Source organism: Pteropus medius, unplaced genomic scaffold, assembly GCF_902729225.1.
Source record: "Pteropus medius unplaced genomic scaffold, Ma_sr-lr_union100, whole genome shotgun sequence".
Taxonomy (NCBI): domain Eukaryota; kingdom Metazoa; phylum Chordata; class Mammalia; order Chiroptera; family Pteropodidae; genus Pteropus; species Pteropus medius.
This window is the reverse complement of record NW_024346062.1, coordinates 8,796,653-8,814,424: the sequence shown is the minus strand read 5'-3', so window position 1 is coordinate 8,814,424 and position 17,772 is coordinate 8,796,653. Positions and strand designations below refer to the sequence as shown.

General features: G+C 36.2%; 1 pseudogene; it reads left to right on the top strand.

Annotated features, from left to right (window-relative positions):
- The first annotated feature begins 349 nt into the window (after nucleotides 1–349).
- LOC120612591 (WAP four-disulfide core domain protein 1-like) lies at nucleotides 350–806 on the top strand (annotated as a pseudogene).
- The last annotated feature ends 16,966 nt before the right edge of the window (nucleotides 807–17,772 follow it).

Genomic DNA, 17,772 nt, shown 5'->3' with positions numbered 1-17,772 from the left:
GATTTTTAATGTTATTTATTCCAGTGCCAGGTACTATGCTTGGTACAGATGTTCAATATATGTTTATGGAAGTGAATTAAAGTAAAGCCTTTTTCAGTCACTTATTGGCTCTGTGACTTGGACAAGGTACACCTGCTTTCTCAGCTTCTGTCTTCTCTGGAAAGGGAGAGAACATCTCAGAGATGTCCTCTGTTGAGAAGTTAGGGGAGCTGCCTAGTGGCCGAGAAGCCTCCAATCTAGTATCTAGCAGATAGAACGCTGAAGTGAATGTTTCCAACTTAATTTTAATCCGCTTTGTATTTTGTAATTGATATTTAATATATGTATTGCTATTTGACATTTTATAAGAATGTCTTTAGGCCACTCCCATGCTCACTGCACCCCGGCGCCTGCTAGGCAGCGCAGTCAGGGGTACTCCGAGCGCCTGGAGTACCCGCGCTGCTGTTAAGGATGGCTGTACCTATGCCTGCCTGGAGGCCGTGCCACCCCCACCAGTTTTAGATTGGCTACAGCAGGAACCTCAATGGCTTGGTGGCAACGGCTGGCCCCTGGGTGGCCCTGAGAAGGTGTTACAAGCAGAGGCCTGCAATACCAAAAAGGATGGGGCAGAGCCACTTCTCTGTCCCTCAGGCTACGAGTACCACATTCTGAGCCTGGGTAACAGGGCTGAGGGCATCCCCAACAGTGTGTCAAGCAGCACCCGCAGGCAGATGGGCGATTCATGCGACACACATTTTACAAAGAATATCCAGAGAGTGACTCCCAAAACAGCAGAACATGGAAAAGGACAACAGAGGCACTTTTGATAAAGCAATGGTTGCAGCTAGTTTGAAAGAACATTCCTCCACTTTCTACAAAGCCTTGGAAACAGTTGGTTAAAAATGATTTGACCCATAGAAATTACGCCCAACTCAGCAGAGCATGACCCCAGGGATACTTAGAGACAGGGCCCCTGACTTTCAACCCCAGCGTGGTCCTACCTGGCTGGGTGACTCTGTGGGAGCCACTAACCAGCACTGGGGCCCTGTTTTGTCATCCTGGAAACAAGGCACTCCTAGGAATCTTATTTGAGCCTATAATTCCACAGATCCTACCCTGGGAGGAAGTCATTGCCTTGTGAACTAGTATGAAGCCCGTTTCTAAAACAGAGTTCAGTGTCTTGTTATTTACAGATTTCTTCCAGGTATGACTATGAGAATCATGAACTCACCCCAAATGTTCTCAAAATATATTTGTTCATCATAAAATGAAAATGCCAAAAGAAAAAAATGTCTTTACTATATGATCTCTATCCTCAAGTTTCTTTTCAAGAGATCGTATAATATATTGGCTGTGTATTTCACATTACCTAGCATATATTTTGAATATGAATAAATACTAAAGAACAATGAACATTAAACATTACCAAGTGTATTAACAACTCTCATAGATTCTGTTTGATGTCCTAGCTGTGAGACAAATGTCAGAATGATTAAAAATTTTCTTCTTTAAAAAAGAACAGAGTTGTATATAAATATGTATATAAATATTTAATGACATAAGTCAACCATAATCAACCACTAACTAAATGGGAGTTGAAAGCATGAATTAAAATTTGTATACCATAAGCAGAATGGTTTTTTTTTTTTCCCCCCATTCAAAGACTTCAAGCCAAACTGCATATAGTCTAGTCTGTATCATTTGTGGTACAAGAAAATTCTAATCTGGGCTACTCACCACACAGGCAGACAAGAACAACCACATGAATCGAATAACATCAGATATACAGATGCTTATAAAACACCTGAATTATTAAATCTCCTTTCTCCATGTTCATAGGAATGTTCTGGCATTATGCAGACATAGCACTCAGCTGCATATAATGTTGAAAATTAAAATAGACAAAAGCCTTGATATAGATGACCTACATCGAAGTGTTGTTTTTCTCATATAAATGTATATAATTCTCATTAAAAATTTCATTCTCAACTATTTAGTGATTTCTTGGTGAAGACAGCAAAGCCTATTTCATAACTGCAGTAGAAAGATTTACAAATATCTTATTATACAGAAGGAAATTGAAGCAAGAAAAGAATGTCACAGAATAACTTACTAGTAGATGTATAGAAATATACTTATCCCTCGATTTGAGCCTTTCAGAAAGAAGGCAGGCACAACCCTCACCCATCAAGTCCATCCCTTTATTCTGGCAATTTAATATGGTACTGATCAGTAAGTTTTGAATAATATGCATGTCACAACCTCAGAGTGGAGAGCTGATTTGACTTGTCTATTTGTTTGTACATATTTTGAATTTTTTTAAATGACACAATACAACTTGAAAAAGAAACATTTGATTGCAGAAGTTCATATGTACTCTTTAGATGTTTTCATAAACCTTCTTCATCTATATTTTCGGCAATTTTTCTTGGACGTCTAACAAATACAGAAAACGGTTTGCCTCCCCACTTACCCTTTCATAACGTTCGTGACACAATCCTGTGTAATTTGACACCTTGGAACTTTAAACAGACTCAGAATCTTTTGGACCTTCTAGCCATCATCAATTCACATAGTGTGCAGTAAATCCAGCTCAAAATAAACAACACAGATGGAATCGAAGCTTATAGTACAATGTCAGCAGTATCCACAGATTGACAGAGCTAGTTAGGCTGCCAGATGCACAGAATGTTGTTCTATCTACTTGTTCTTTATAACTGGACTTGATGGAGTACATCAGTGTCAAACTCCTTGCTGGTTTCCACTCGCACACGCACAGAAACGCACCCGCATAAACACGCACATTCCTGCGCTCTATATCAACTGCGCCATCTGCTCTCAGCTTTACATGTGGTAGCTAACTAACTATCCTACTGTGCCTGGGTCTCACCGACTGCTTTCCCTGGAAACAAATGACAACAGTTTTTATCTTGTGCCCTCCTTGGCATTATAAAATAAGGCTCTTAACATTTCCATACGCATATATTTTACATGCATTTTTAAAAAATTCTGTTCTGCGGTTTATTTACTGATTCCCTAGAGAATGGCAATATCTCTTTTTATATCTCCCCCAAATTGAGATTTGCCTATGAAACTTCATATACTGAAACTGTTTCTTCTAACTAAGATTTTTACATGAAGGCAATGTATATAAAATCCATGGGCCCCGGGATCATTTTGTTCTGTCTGCACTACTTTGTAGGGTGGTACATATTACTTTGAGATGTAAAAAAATGTAGAGTTCAATAGAGCAGGTTCAAAAAAATGTGGAGTTCATTCATTCCCTTCCACTATCCTTCTGTAAAATTCCACTGGCAATAATGACCGTGCTGGGAATGTTAAGATGAGGGCGTTGCACAAACATGTATTTTCATACCCAGTATCTTGCTGGCAGCAGAAAGTTCATGTGTTATTCTGTTCCCAAATGCAGAAGTTTTGCCTTGACCTCTTTGCCATCTCATGTGAGATATAGACCTGGAGTAAGATATAAAACGGGATAATCTTTTCTAACTGATAAAATTCAATTGTAATGTCTTTTCAGAGCAGTACATCCATATTAACTGGGGGTTTGAGATGTCCTGAGAAGGCTGTATGAAATGAAATGACAGAGAAGTGACTCAGGTTCTGGCCACCCAAATATCTTTTCCTGACCCATTTTCATGTCTGGCACCTGTCTTTATGACAATCTCTCAAGAAGATCTACAGAAATTATACTTACCTTCTGGTAACTAGGTAACATAATCTCCTGGAGGCTAGCTAATTGCAGCCCACAATAACCTCACATACAGTAACTGTTAAATTTTTCATTTCTTTCAAATTATTATGGATCAGTGGAGAGGGTATTGATTTGATTCATTAACGGATTCCCAGTCTGTTCCAAGGTTAATGATTACATGTATCTCAATTACATCCTTAACAGGTTATACTGTATGATTTGTTTTAACTGCTTTGTACATTGTGTATCTTCCTCAGCTGAAAGGCTTCTTAGCACTTCACGATTTAACAAATTCTCTTCTTCTTAAAACAATGAAGCTGCTTTGACAGAATGTATCAAGGCAGGACAAAATGAATTTAAAAAGCTTTTTGCAGAATTCTCCGAGAACCATAGCACCAGAGTTTATTTTAGTCGGGTAAATAGTTTGCAATTCATTCATGTTTAAAATATTTATAAGGATGGAGCAGGGGGTTGATCCTTTCTCTTGTGATTTTATACCACCTTTCTTATGTAGGAGGCACTTTTTTTAACTTCAATCTTTTGAATATACACATAATGCAGTTTATCTTAGAAAAGTATAAGTAAAATATATATTTTTAAATCACCTGTAATCCTTCCAACAGAAGCCAGACACATTTTAACTTCTCTGAAGAACGAAAAATATTAAATAATTCAAAATATAAGATTCATGTGACATTCTTTAGGATGGTGATAAGTCAAATAATTCACAGGTACACTTTCCGTATTGACCAGGATAGTCAAGCGGGAGGATAGAGATACTCACTGCAGGGATTCCAGGGCAAACAATACATCTATCAATTAGAGGACAACACAGTGATTTTGACAAGAAAACAATTATTTCTTCTAGTCCTTCTAATTCCTTTTAATCCTCTTGCTACTGCCTCTAGTCCTACTTGTTTAAGCCAAGCAAACTTCTGCTGCGTCCTGAACTAGAATTGTTGAATTTAGGGACAGACTAATCTTGCTTTCTTTAGAGGAGAAAGCTCTCTTCTTGCATATTGTACTGTAAAGGTCATAGCAGGAATTACATTTTAAAGAATGTTATCACTTTTCCTATGTACTTGTATTCTGTACAAGCAAAACATCAGTCTCCCCTCCTTTATGGAACCCCCAAGATTCTGACAGAGTTTGGGGACTCAGAAGCCAAATGGGAATCATCAGGAGGAGAGACTTCAGTTATACAATCCATTAAATAAAACAATAGAGCCTGCAGCTGAGCTATTAAAAAGAGTAGAGCAATTTTTATTTCAATGGCTACATTTTATTTCCTCTTCTGAGTGACTGTTAACAAAGGGCCGCTGAAAGGACTGGATAAAAAGCAGGCGTCAGATGCAGGATCCATGAGTTAAACAACATTATTAGATACAATTTCATAAAATCTAGTTGCTTTTTTGCTACTAGAAATCATGTCCTTTTGTCAACTTGTGGTCACATCAGCACTTCTGCTGATATAATTTGCTCCAGCTGCAGAGCATAGCTGGCCTGCAAATCAAGAACCAGAATGAGGACAGGCAGGAATAACTCAATGGCTTGGATAATGTGCAAATCACTACACTTCTCGCTATTAGTCTACTTTTTTTTTTTTTTCAGAATATTTGGAAAAGGAAAGATTTATCTTTAGCAAAGCAGCCAATCAGCCATCCTCTTAAGAACTGGTTTGTCTGGTTATCTTTTGAAGCCTAACCCTCTCTGCAGTGATGCTCTGTAATCATGACATTATGTATTTAAAAAAATAACAACACTGACCTCCCTCTGCAGTTTGAACACCTAATATCAGATAGCTCTTGGTTTTGTTCACCTCCCCTAAAAAAATGTTCCATAGATTTAAAAATATTCTTGAGCATTTCTGTTGATCATTTTTCAATTTTAAGCACTTCTATCTGGACTGGAATGTACAGGTTTGCAAAATAACACAAATCATTCTAATGTCAACAAACTGCTATAAATTCCTCAATCCCAGACACAAAAAGATCCAGTCAAAAATGAAATAAAATACTACTTATTGATTTTGGCATGAGTAAAAGTGATAGAAGCTTAACTAGTCATTTAGTATTGAACTCAGACAGTTCTCTTTGCTCGATTAGGAAATCTATTGATTTACACTGAAATCAATTAGAATTGGATCCCAACCATTTCAAATTTTGCTATAATTGAATGCGCAACAATCACATACAAAAGGGAAAGTTTCTAAATGAAAGCAAAACCCAAGTATTCTTGCATATCTGAGAAAATCATTATATATGGTGAGCCAATACGAGAGAATAAACAATAGCATATACAGCTGGAACAGCTGAATCAGTGTTCCTAATAACAAGAACAGCTTATCAAGTGTGCAAAGGCAGCACTAGCCTGTTCACCAGTGCACGTGAGCTGACATTCTCTTTCCACAGCATGGCAACCTTCCAGGGCCAGGTGCAATCATAACTGCAAATGCATTATGTAACCTGTCCCCTTCTAAAATTCATTGCTAACAAGTATCCACGTTCAATTCTATAGTTGTAATATTTTCTCTTTTTCTTTGTAAACCTGGGAAATTTTATGACTGCTGAGAATGTTTTTAGATAACACTGTTTCAGAGAGGACAAAGAGAAGTAATGTGCCATGAACCTGTGGCACCAAATCGGTTTTCTGTTTGGCAGAATTGCACAGTGAGATGGATATCAGTCTCGTGCCTTTTTATTCTTCTTACTTTATAATACACTGTAGTGATGAATTTGTCAAAACCCAGAGGTCTGTTTACTCCTTAGATTAGAATTAAAGTAATAACATTTTCTGAAATGTATTGGGTAATTTCCTCACATCCGGAAAGTTTTAGAAGTTTGCCTTTGGTAGATGCAGGCCTGTGAAGCTCATAGGCTTGAGGCTATAGAAGCACATTTTAATTTCTGGTTGGAGTCAATGAGAGCTGATCATTTGCATTTTTCAGATGTATAATATGTATACTTTTGTTGTTGCTCATTTCTGGGAGAAAAATTATGGCTTATTTAAAATAGAATCATATTTTATTATAGTATCAAATAGCAAAAATGTACTGTTTAACTATTATATCAAGCAACTGTCTTTATTCAAATAAATGAAAAAGAAAGTGAATAAATTGCAAGATGTTGTACCCCTCTGGGAAAATAAAAACACCTGTTAATGGAAGAAAAAGGTTTTGCAAAATGAATTTTGATATCTCTAATCACAGTTTTTCAGTTCTGCTCTTAACCGGCATCCTTACACGTGGGGCTATGTACAAAGGGTAGTGCAAAGGAGAGGAGCCCCAAAACTCTGAGGTAGCTCTTTAATGAGAATCAGTTCTTTTATCATTCTATGTTTGTTCATAGCCCAGAACAAGCCCTTCTTATATCATCATTAAACCATAAACTCGTTGCAGTAGTGAGCAAACGTGTGGGGCACTTTTAAAATAATAGTACTTACAGACATGCTTTAAGGCCATCAAATTGCTACTTCTTTGTCAGATCTTTGATGCTCATCTGGTATCCTGAATTTGTGTCTAGACAGAAAATAGTAACAAAAAACAAACAATAAAAAGTGTTTCTGGCTTTATCTATCATTTTTAAAGAGAAAGCATAATTTACTGTCTATGTTGAAGTTAGAAAGAAGCTGTTCTTCCTAAAACCTCTCTATCTATATCCTCTGGATTGCTTGTGCTATAAAAGTCACAAATCAAGCAGAATAACATATGTGGCATTGAAAGTTTACTATATCAATCTAATAATTTTCTTAACAATATGGTTTCAAAATTTTTGTACTTGGAAGTTGCATCATCCCAAAAATATACAAAGAATCTTTTTGAACATTGAATATGCTGCTATTCAGGTCTGTTTCATGAGGTGTTAACCTAGCATGAGGAAGCTAAGTTACAGTATTTCCATCCTACCAAATTCAAAGAATCTTAGTTCAAATATTAATATCCAACACTTTACCAGCTTGTATGCTATTTTGCCAGTTGCTTTTGTTGGCAGTTGGCCTCCCTTGTAAAAGATCGAGATTTCTACAACAAAATTTCTACATAGATTTTAATTTTATTGCATTTTCTTTCCAGTCCCTATAGCTATATTCTATTATATATGTCTATGGAAAACCAGACGATGATGGGAGAGAGAAGATCACATTGGAATATTTTTGAATATTTGAGGGTTAACAGAAACAGTGAACCTTAATGTATCACAAAACTATTAGGGAATATTTAATTCCAGAAGTAAATCTAAATGAACAAAAAAAGGTAGAAGAAGAAAGAAAAGAAATAAACAAGGAGAGAGAGAAAGGGGGGAAGAGAGAGAATCATAAACCCTTGAAACAATGAAATAACTTCTGTTGCATTATCTGATGTTTTGTCTGCTTTAAACAGATTAGTGAGTCACTGTCTTTTCATTTTGTTTTATAAGAAATTCTGTTGATTTAAAAACACTACCGCCAACATAGACAGCAATACCACAAGTCTAGTTTTATGACAAAAAGGAAAGGAAAGGAAAAAAAATATTTCAGAGCCCTGCATGTTATTGAAAATGCCTGAATTTTCACAAAACATTTCCAAGGACTCATGAGGGTCAAGGAGCCCATTGTTTTGGCATGAGTTCTAGTCAGCCTTACCTTGAGATGCAGGGGCATATGCAGACTTGGCTTAGACAGCTGATAAATGAAACCAGTGATTGTGATTATTTTCAAATCTTTCTTATGTGGATTTTCCTTAGAATAATGTGTATTTGTAAAGTTATAGAAAATTCACATGCAAAATAATTACGAGTACTATATTATGGTGTCATTTCATTGACCACAGATCTAACAATGCTACCCAATGCTTCTACTTGTTTTTTGTTGTTGATAGTGCTTATTTTCAAATTTGGATGCAAATCTTATAATGGGGGATAACTGAATTAATAATTTACTTGGGATAAAGTATGTGCTCTATGAAGCAAGTATTTATGGGAAACTCTTGTTCCTCTTCTGGGTTGTGAGACTGACTAAATCACAGATTGTGTCTTGCTTAGATACACATACCCTAGTGAACAGCAGAGTTCTTGCACATAGCAGAATGAGTGAACATTTGCAGAGTTAAAGTGGAATTCATATTATAATGGTATAAGATTACAGTTATTTAATAATTTTCTAAAACAGGCACATGATAAATAGACAATCTCTAGCATCAAATGGATTAAAGGAAGTTGAGTTCATACCTTTATGTTAGGAGACCCTAATTTTTTTTTTTCACTTTGCATTTTCTAATAGATGTGTAGTTTCAATATCATTGACCCCACTGATCATAGCTGTTCTGGTAACAGTAATAATTATCATTCATTGGTTGTCAGCACTATGGTAGATGTTTTATACACATTATTTTACTTCTTGCTACTCTAACACCTTGAAATAATTATGTTTTGTCCCATGTTTTTAACAAGGAGACTAAATCCAGAGACACATTGATTGACTGCTCACAGTGTGTGGTAGGGTAAAAGTGCCCACCCCCCAAAAAAAGAGGCCACGAACTAAGCTCTGGCATCTGCGAATGTTATCTCATATGGCAAAAGAAAAGAACAGGAAGGGATCTTTGAAGATATGATGTATTAAGTTAAGGATTTTGAGATGGGGAAATTATTCCGGATCATCTAGATGGGACCTAAATACAGTGACATATATCCTTATAAAAGGGAGGCAGAGGAGATTTTACACACAGGAGAAGAGAAGAAAGAAGAGGAGGCAATGGGCAATGTGAACACAGAGGCAGGTATTGGAATAATGCAGCCACAAACCAAGGAATTACAACTGCCACCAAAAGGTATAAGAGGGAAAGGATAGATTTCCCTGGAGCCTCTGGAGGGAGAACCATCTTACTGACATCTTGACTTTGGCTCAGCGATACTGATTTCAGACATCAGGCCTCCAAACCTGTGAGAAATTAAATTTCTGTGGCTTTAAGTTACCAAGTTTGTGGTAATTCGTTACAGCGGCTTTGGGAATGTAATACATAGTTACAGAACTTTTAGCAGTAACAATATTAGAATTTGAACATATAGTATTCTACTACTTGTTTACAAATTACCACAAATTTAGCAGCTTAAAACAATACCCATTTATTATCTCATAGTTCCGAAGTTCAGATGTTTAGGTGGGTTCAACTAGGATGTTTTGCTTAGGATCTCGCCAGGCAGAATAACATGTTAGCCATATTGGAATCTTATCTAGAGGCTCTGGGAAGAATCGCTTAGATAGGTTTGGCCCACCTGGATAATCTCTCCATTTTAAGGTCACCTAATTAAGTAATCTTACTTACATCTGCAAAATCTCGTTTGCCATGTAACATAGTCATCCGGCACTAACACCAGGGGTAGGAGTCATGGATGCCTACCCTATCAAGTCTCACGACTCTGAAGCCCATGCTCTTTTATCTGCTATAACACAATGCCTTTCAAAGCACTTTGTCTCCAGGGTGTCTTGGGAAAATATCCATAAAAGCTCATTAATAAACTTGTTTGTTTGAAGAGCTTGTCCGTGGAGCCAACATTTATTTGCACCTGTTTCTGTGTACACTAGTCCTGGTAACTTTCAGCACTAATTCATGTCTTAATTCACGAAAATTTGCCCACTCTCCTGACTAAAAGTCCACACAAGCAATAGGGTGACTCCCAGAGTAATAGCCAGAAGGAGAGTCGTAGGCGTGGGAGATAGGATTGCAGGAGACAGCAGAGCATTTGCCCAGAGACCTAAGAAGTAGGATAGATATTGACCCCCATTTGATACCCTGTTCAGATTCCTAGATCTTCTTTTCCCATGATGTGTGCTCCACCTCCTGTACATTTTGCTTCTAACATCTCGCAGAGGAGTGCCCTGAGGATTACTGAAGCCCCTTTGCTCTGGTGGGGAGCTGGCTAGAACTGCCTAGGAGTTTATGTCACACTGGAGTGACGCATTCATAGACTGCCTGGTAAAGAGATACAAAGGGCAGCTGCCTTGAAACATGACTAACTTGCAATTTATGCTGTACAGCTTTTTCTGGAATCTGGCTGAGCCTGGAATTTCACCTGATAGTGCTTCTTTTCTTAGTTCCTCTCCTTCCTCAATCTGAACTCCATTAACAGTTTCTCCAGGGACCACTTTAGTAATAAATCATTTGCACTCGAATCTTTGGCTCAGGATTTCCTTCTGGGATGACCTGGCCTAAGACATAGAGTACATTTTGGGCACTTTTCTGGAGCCAGAGCATTATGGGCTGGCCACTCTAAAAATCTCTACCTGGAAGAAATGGAAATTGTCCAGGCTGTTTTGTGCAGGTAGTGAATACAGTCTGGTCATTACCTGGCAGCCAGATTCTCTGTTGTCAACCAGATGCCTCTTCTGAGAGTGAGCATTTGTACTCAACACACAGGCTATTTGGCCTTGCTTAGCAAGTGCTATTGAAGATCTTCACTTGAATAGTAGAACTCAAAGATATTCCCAGCCCCTTTGGGGGGGGAAAAAAAAAAAACCTTTGTCCTTGATTGGCAACTTTTTGAAACTCATTGCTTAAAACTGCATATAGCTTTCTTCTGGCTCAGACATGCTATTTCCCAGTGTGTATACATGTAGTCAATGATTAATTTTAAATGCCCGTGGAAACTACAATGAACAGTACATAAATTCAAGGCTGAATGAGTTTGCAAAGAGTGTTTTAAACATTATCCTAGTTATTTCAAATCTGCAGTTGATTTGTTAATGTGAGTACAGAATACAAAATGATGATCCACAGATGGATCCACTGAGTACTCTTAACTGCACATTCAGGTACACATGAATGATGCTACAGGCAGAATCCGGATTCAAGATGAGAGCTAGAATAAAAGAAAAGATCAGGATGTGGAAAATTGTGCTCTAGGGTTGCTCACTAGAAACTACAGAGAACTCGTGGTTACCCAGGATGGGGCAGGACTCACCAGCTGTATTTGGTGAGGGTTCCGAAGTTGCCACTATGGTACCCTAATGTCTCTTAAATTAAAAACAAAAGCAAAGAAAAAGCTTTTACCTGGCAAAAGAGGTTCTGCAGATGTAATTACGGCTACTAATCGGTTGGCCTTAAATTAGGGAGATTACCCTCGTAGAACTTATCTAATCATTGATCCCTTTTAAAAAGTTCCAAACATCTAGAGCCCATTTAGCTGGAACCCGTCATCATGTGCAATTCTTGAGCACAAGCAGCTGTTCTAAATCTTCTAAGGCCATTCTTTGTGACCAGCTCAGTTCCATGGAATGAGTTTATTACCTGAGGAGTAATATTTTACCCAATGAATCATTGTCTTGCTCAAAGTAGATTATCATTTTCTACTTGCTAAATAAATGAATAAATGAACTATATATTCAACCATGTTTCCAAGAATTTTTTTCCAAAACTCTACCCCCTGAAGTGTGCTGAGGGAAGCTAAACACAAAAGATGGGCAAAAAGAAGCAAACTCTATTTAGTAAATATCTAAAAATACCATGCTCTAGTGTCAATTTATGAATGTCTCAGGTAGAGTTCACTGCCAGGTTACAATGGCAGATCCTATGGGACCCTCTTCTTTGTGGGGGATGAGAGAATATGAGAGTTTGGGCATCATTTCATTTTCTAGAAGCTTTGGGGAGGTCCTGAAAAGTGCCCCTCTAGAGTTCATCATTTATCAATTTTTGATACCAGGCCTGCCGGCAAAACACTTGGGTCTGCCAAAAAAGCGATAAAGAGAAAAGTCTTTTTTGGAAATCAAATAAGTAAATCATAATAAAATTACCAGAACAATAGCGTGTTAATTACTAAATAGTGTCAAATAACTTCTGGCTAAATCTTCCAAGCATTTATGATTATAAGAGTCACAGTTTCTGTACTATGTCATCATTTGGACACTAATCATCCTTAGGTAAAGAAAACTCTGAGAGTTTGAAGTTCACAATTTGGTTTTAATGAACACACCTGACAATGAATGTAATTTAGCGGAATGATGTCTGACTAGGAGTCAATAGTGTGATCTAGATCTGCCTGGCCATTTACACTCACTTCTCAGCCTTTGGTGAGTGATCTTTAATAATTTCCTTTCAATTCCTTTATATTGAAATTATGCTAGTATTTTGGCTTACCTTTAAGGCATCTTCGCTTTGAATAAGTTTGGACTTTTATCTTTTAGAAAATACCTCACAGTGTAACATAGCTACTTAAATGAACTAAAAAAGCCATGCTGGTCATATCTTAGTAATATAATTGTATTTCCACACCTGTTATGTCATTTATTCATTTAATTAATTACTGCATTTTTTCCTTTTGTTCCCTTCTATAGATTTGTTTGTATGTGATCAGTCTTTTGAAATGCCAATTATTGTTTATATGCCTGTATTTTTAATTTACATAAATGGGATTTTTATATTTCACCTTTTGCTGTTTATATGAACTTTTACTCAGCACTGTCTATAAGATCCATCTACTTTGCTAACTGTTCATTTTGTCAGCTATTTATAATAGCTGCATAGTACTCCAAAGTGTACATCCATCACATTTTGTCTATATCCACTCTCCTGTGATAGACACACTGATGTCATCAACTCTGCAATAAAAACAGATGCTGTAATAAACATCTTCATAAATGCCCATGTGAGTATTTGCTTGGAGTATAAGCCTAAGAGCATACTTACTGGATCATATATTTGTATATTTAATTTGACTAAGAACTACCAGATTATACTCCAGAATGGTTGTGCCAGCCTATAAACTGAAGGTCTTGGATTCCTATATCCCCATCAGTATTGGCATTATCCAGCTTTCTGATTTTGCAAGCCAAAGATCCATATTTAATTTCCATTTTTCTGATTACATTTATATTTCTTCTTTTGTAAATTGTCTTTATTATCTTGCACCCATTTTTCCTTTGTGGTCTCTGTCTTTCCCTTAGTGAGTTTTAGAATTCCCATATAATCTTCTATACAGTAGGTGCTGGACTGTTTTTAAAAGTGCAATTATTTGGGGCCCTTTTTGTAATGTGTCTGTTACTTTTGTTCAAGGTGTTTTTTTTTTTTCTGAACAAAATTTTATTTTGATATATACAATTAATATAACCTATTTTTGCCTTAAAATATGTGACTTTAAAGTTTTATTTAAGAAGTCTTCCATGTTCTTACAAATGTATTTCTCCATAATTCTATTAATTTTAGTTTTATCTTTCATATATATCATCTTGAATCCGTTATCTATATAAGCTACATATAGATCTATACATCTACTGTGTAATAAAATATACTTTATATGGTTTTATATTGACTGTAATATATTGTTACAAATAAAAGTCAAATACATTTATTATTTGTATTAGTAGAAAATTTTTGAAAAATTCTGCAGCAGTTTTGTACTATTTTGACAGCATAACTTATCTCATGATATTTAACAGTAATAACTTTTCTCTTATTTTCTTTTTTTCCCTGTACCTGCTCCATTATTATGCCCTGAAAGTCAGTCAGCCCTTAGGAATATGTAACTACCCCACAGGTGCTCTAGTGGTAGCTTTACCTGCCTTATGCCTAGAACACTGAAAAGATTCCTGACCTGCCACAAAACCCCATTTTAAGGACCCTCTCTGGCGACTCACTTTTCAATTCTATTCAGCTTTCTCTTTAACTTGTCCTCTGCTCTCCAGCCCCAGATTATAGTCTTCAAGTTGCCAGTGACATAGGTAGAGGCTGTTTAGGGATATCTTTTCACATTCATTCTCTTAAATCTTTTACTTTGCATATCTTGCATACTTGCATATCTTTTATTTTGCATGCTTTTACAAAGCACAAAGTTTGTGTTGCATTTCCAAGGGTTGGGCTTTTGAAATTCAGTAAGTCCAAGATCTTACAAATTAAAACTTAAGTTTTCTGAAACCTGAAAGCCAAATAAAGATGATTTCTTTCAGGTAGCACCCATTACTTGCAAAAATCAGTGTCTCTGACTGAATGGTGATAAGCTAAGGTCTGAAGGAATACCTTTGTCAACATAAGAAATGACACATGCTGGCGAGCAAGATGTCAAATGATCCTTGGGATGTTGTTAGTTTGGCTCAAATAAACTCATAAAATTCTCTACAAGTTTTGACGTTTCTTAGATTGACATTTACTTGGCATAGTCAGCAGCATAGTTAAGCTCTTGAGGGTGGTCTTAGAAGAGCATTACAGATGCTCTTCTTGGGGGTGGTATTAGAAGGAAGGGTCTGAAGGGGGGCATTTCAAAGGTGTGTTAACCCAGATCCATGGAAACAATGGATCAAAGTTGTGCTCAAACTTCCTTAATGCAAATTGAGGCTTCTACTAAAGAAGTTATATGCCTGGGGCATGACTACCCACCAAGACCTGCCCAGTTAGGAATTTATCGTCAGCTCACCCTGTTAGGTTATTTTTCATAGAAACCCCTTTTTTGTTGTTCATACCAGAAACAAAACCCAGCTTGATTGATACATTAAAATATATGCTACTGAATGCAGTTCCCAGGAAGGCAGCTGAAGTAGAGTTAATCAGGATAGAGGGCAATGGGCTTCAAGCCTATGTGAGGAACCCAGGACTCCAAATAGGACTAATTCCAAATAGGGTTGACAGGTTCCAGTTAGGAAACAAAGAGAAGGGAAGTTAAATGATGTATAACACAAAGATTCAGAAGCAGACTAAGAAAACTACCAGCACATTAAAGTGAATTCAGAGCCTTAGAGAAAATAGAACCATAAACATTAGGGATACAAGGGATCTTTAAAATTATTTGATTCGGTGTCCTATCTTCAGACTGATAGTTTCCTTTATCCACACTATAAACAAAGCTATTATAAATGGTAATTAAAAAAAATAATTTAGATTTCAAATTAGTATTATATAGAAGTACAATTGCTTTTTGGGTGTTGACTTTGTATTCTATAACCTTGAAACTCACTTATTATTTCTAGAGAGTCTTTTGTAGATTTCTTGGAATTTTCCATTGACCATCATGTTCTCTGTATATAGGTACAGTTTTATTTCTTCCTCTCCATTCCGTAATCCTTTCTTTCTGATTCTGGCCTTATTGCCTTGGGTAGAATTTCTAATATAGCATTGAATAGTAGTAAACATGGATGTCTTTACCTTGTGCTCAAACATAGGGATAAAACATTCAATCTTTTACTGTTAAGTGTGATGTTAGGTAGAGGATTTTTTTCATGTCTCTTATAAGGTTGGGGAGGCTTTTTTCTATTCCCAATTTGCTAAGAGTTTTGTTTTTTTTTAATGAATGGATGTTGAATTTCATCAAATGTGTTTTCTTCATCAATTGATATAATCTTGTGATTTTCTTAAGACTGTTAAATGGTGAATTATATTGATTTTTGAGTATCAGATCACCCTTGCATTCTCACAGTATACTTCCATTTGATCATGGTGTATTAAATTTGCTAATATTTGTTGAGGATGTTTGCCTCTGTTTATGAAAAATATTTTTCCTTACCACACTCTTTCTCTTACTTCTGAGAATCTAATAACATGAATATTAAAACTTTTGATATTGTTCCACAGGTCCCTGGGTTTATGTTATTATTTTTCCCCAGTCTATTCAATATTTATATATGAAATGGATAATTTTTAATGATATCATCAAGTTTATTGATCCTTTCCTTTGTCATCCTTATTCTGTCATTGAACTGATTCAGTGAATTTTGTTATTCCTAACATTTTAATTTTTAGTTCTAAAATTTCTATTTGGTTCTTGTTTTGATTTTCTATTGATTTGCTGATAATTTCTACCTATATTTATTTCAAGAGTGTTTGCCCTTCCTTCTTGAATCATTTTCATAATAGCTGCTTTAAAATCATTGTCAGATAATACTGACTTCTGTGTATCTGGATGATGATGTCTACTGATTTTCTTCTCCCTTGACATTTCAGATTATCCTAGTTCTTTCTAAGCTGAGAAATTTTGGACTGTGTTCTGAATATTTTTAAAATGTTATGATAGTCTGGGTCTTGGTTAAATCCCTAGGAGCATGTTGATATTTTGTTTAGCAGGCAATCAACTCAGTTGGATTCAGGCCATAAATTCTGACTAGCCTTTTGAAGGTTGTGGTTTTACTGCCAGTTTCATTTTCAAAGCCTCTGAAATGCTATTTATATCTGTCCTGTGTTTGCTACACCCAGTGGCCAGTCTGAGATTGGTGGTAGTCTATGTCTTATTTCAGTTCCCTGAGATTTTAGTATGATGTTTACAGTCAGGTCCATGAATATAAAGCATAGGAGTGAGTTTATGAGTTTATAAACAATTTCATGAGCTCTCCAAATCTCTCCCTTTCCATTGCTATCCATAGTACTTTCTAGCTAGAAAGTTGGAGATTTAGTTATACTTCTCTGTTGTGTACATTATATTACTGTGCCCTCATCCAGGGACAAGTAGCAGGACAAACAGGGGAAAAAGAAACAGGAGTTTGCCCAACCCACATGAGACCATAGATCTTATGACAGGAGAGGAAGTTTTTCCTTCCTCAGAGTTATTAGAGTTGTGGTCCCCCCTCTATGACACTACTGTTAATAGGACATACCTTTTCCACACTTCAAGCCTGAACTAACTTTCTTTTAGATCCTTTTATACCCATGCTGATGCCCACTTCCAAGTTTTAGGATGAGTTGAATTCAGGCCTGGGTCTACTAAAAGGAAAAAAAAAAGTAGACAAGGTAGACTCACTTCCAGCTTGGCTGTACTTCAAACTCTGGTCTCCTCTAATTGTTCTGCTATTTACTCTTTATAGTCCTCAGATAGCTGCATTCTCTCCAGAATTTGTAACTACATTCAGAGACAAAGAAAAGGTAATGTGTATTACTGTCTTATCCATCATCAAAAACTGTGGTTAAGTTCTAAAACAAATTTTATGACTATATTATAAATAATAAATATAATAATAAAGTGTGCCATATTGAATTTTATTTAAGTTGTATTAATTGCTATTTATTTTAATACATGACTCTTAATATAAATATATTTATAAATATATAAATTATACCCAGTTCCAACACAGTCATTTAATTCAAGAAGTATTTACAGAACAACTACTTCAAGCAAGGCAATTTACTAGGCATTACA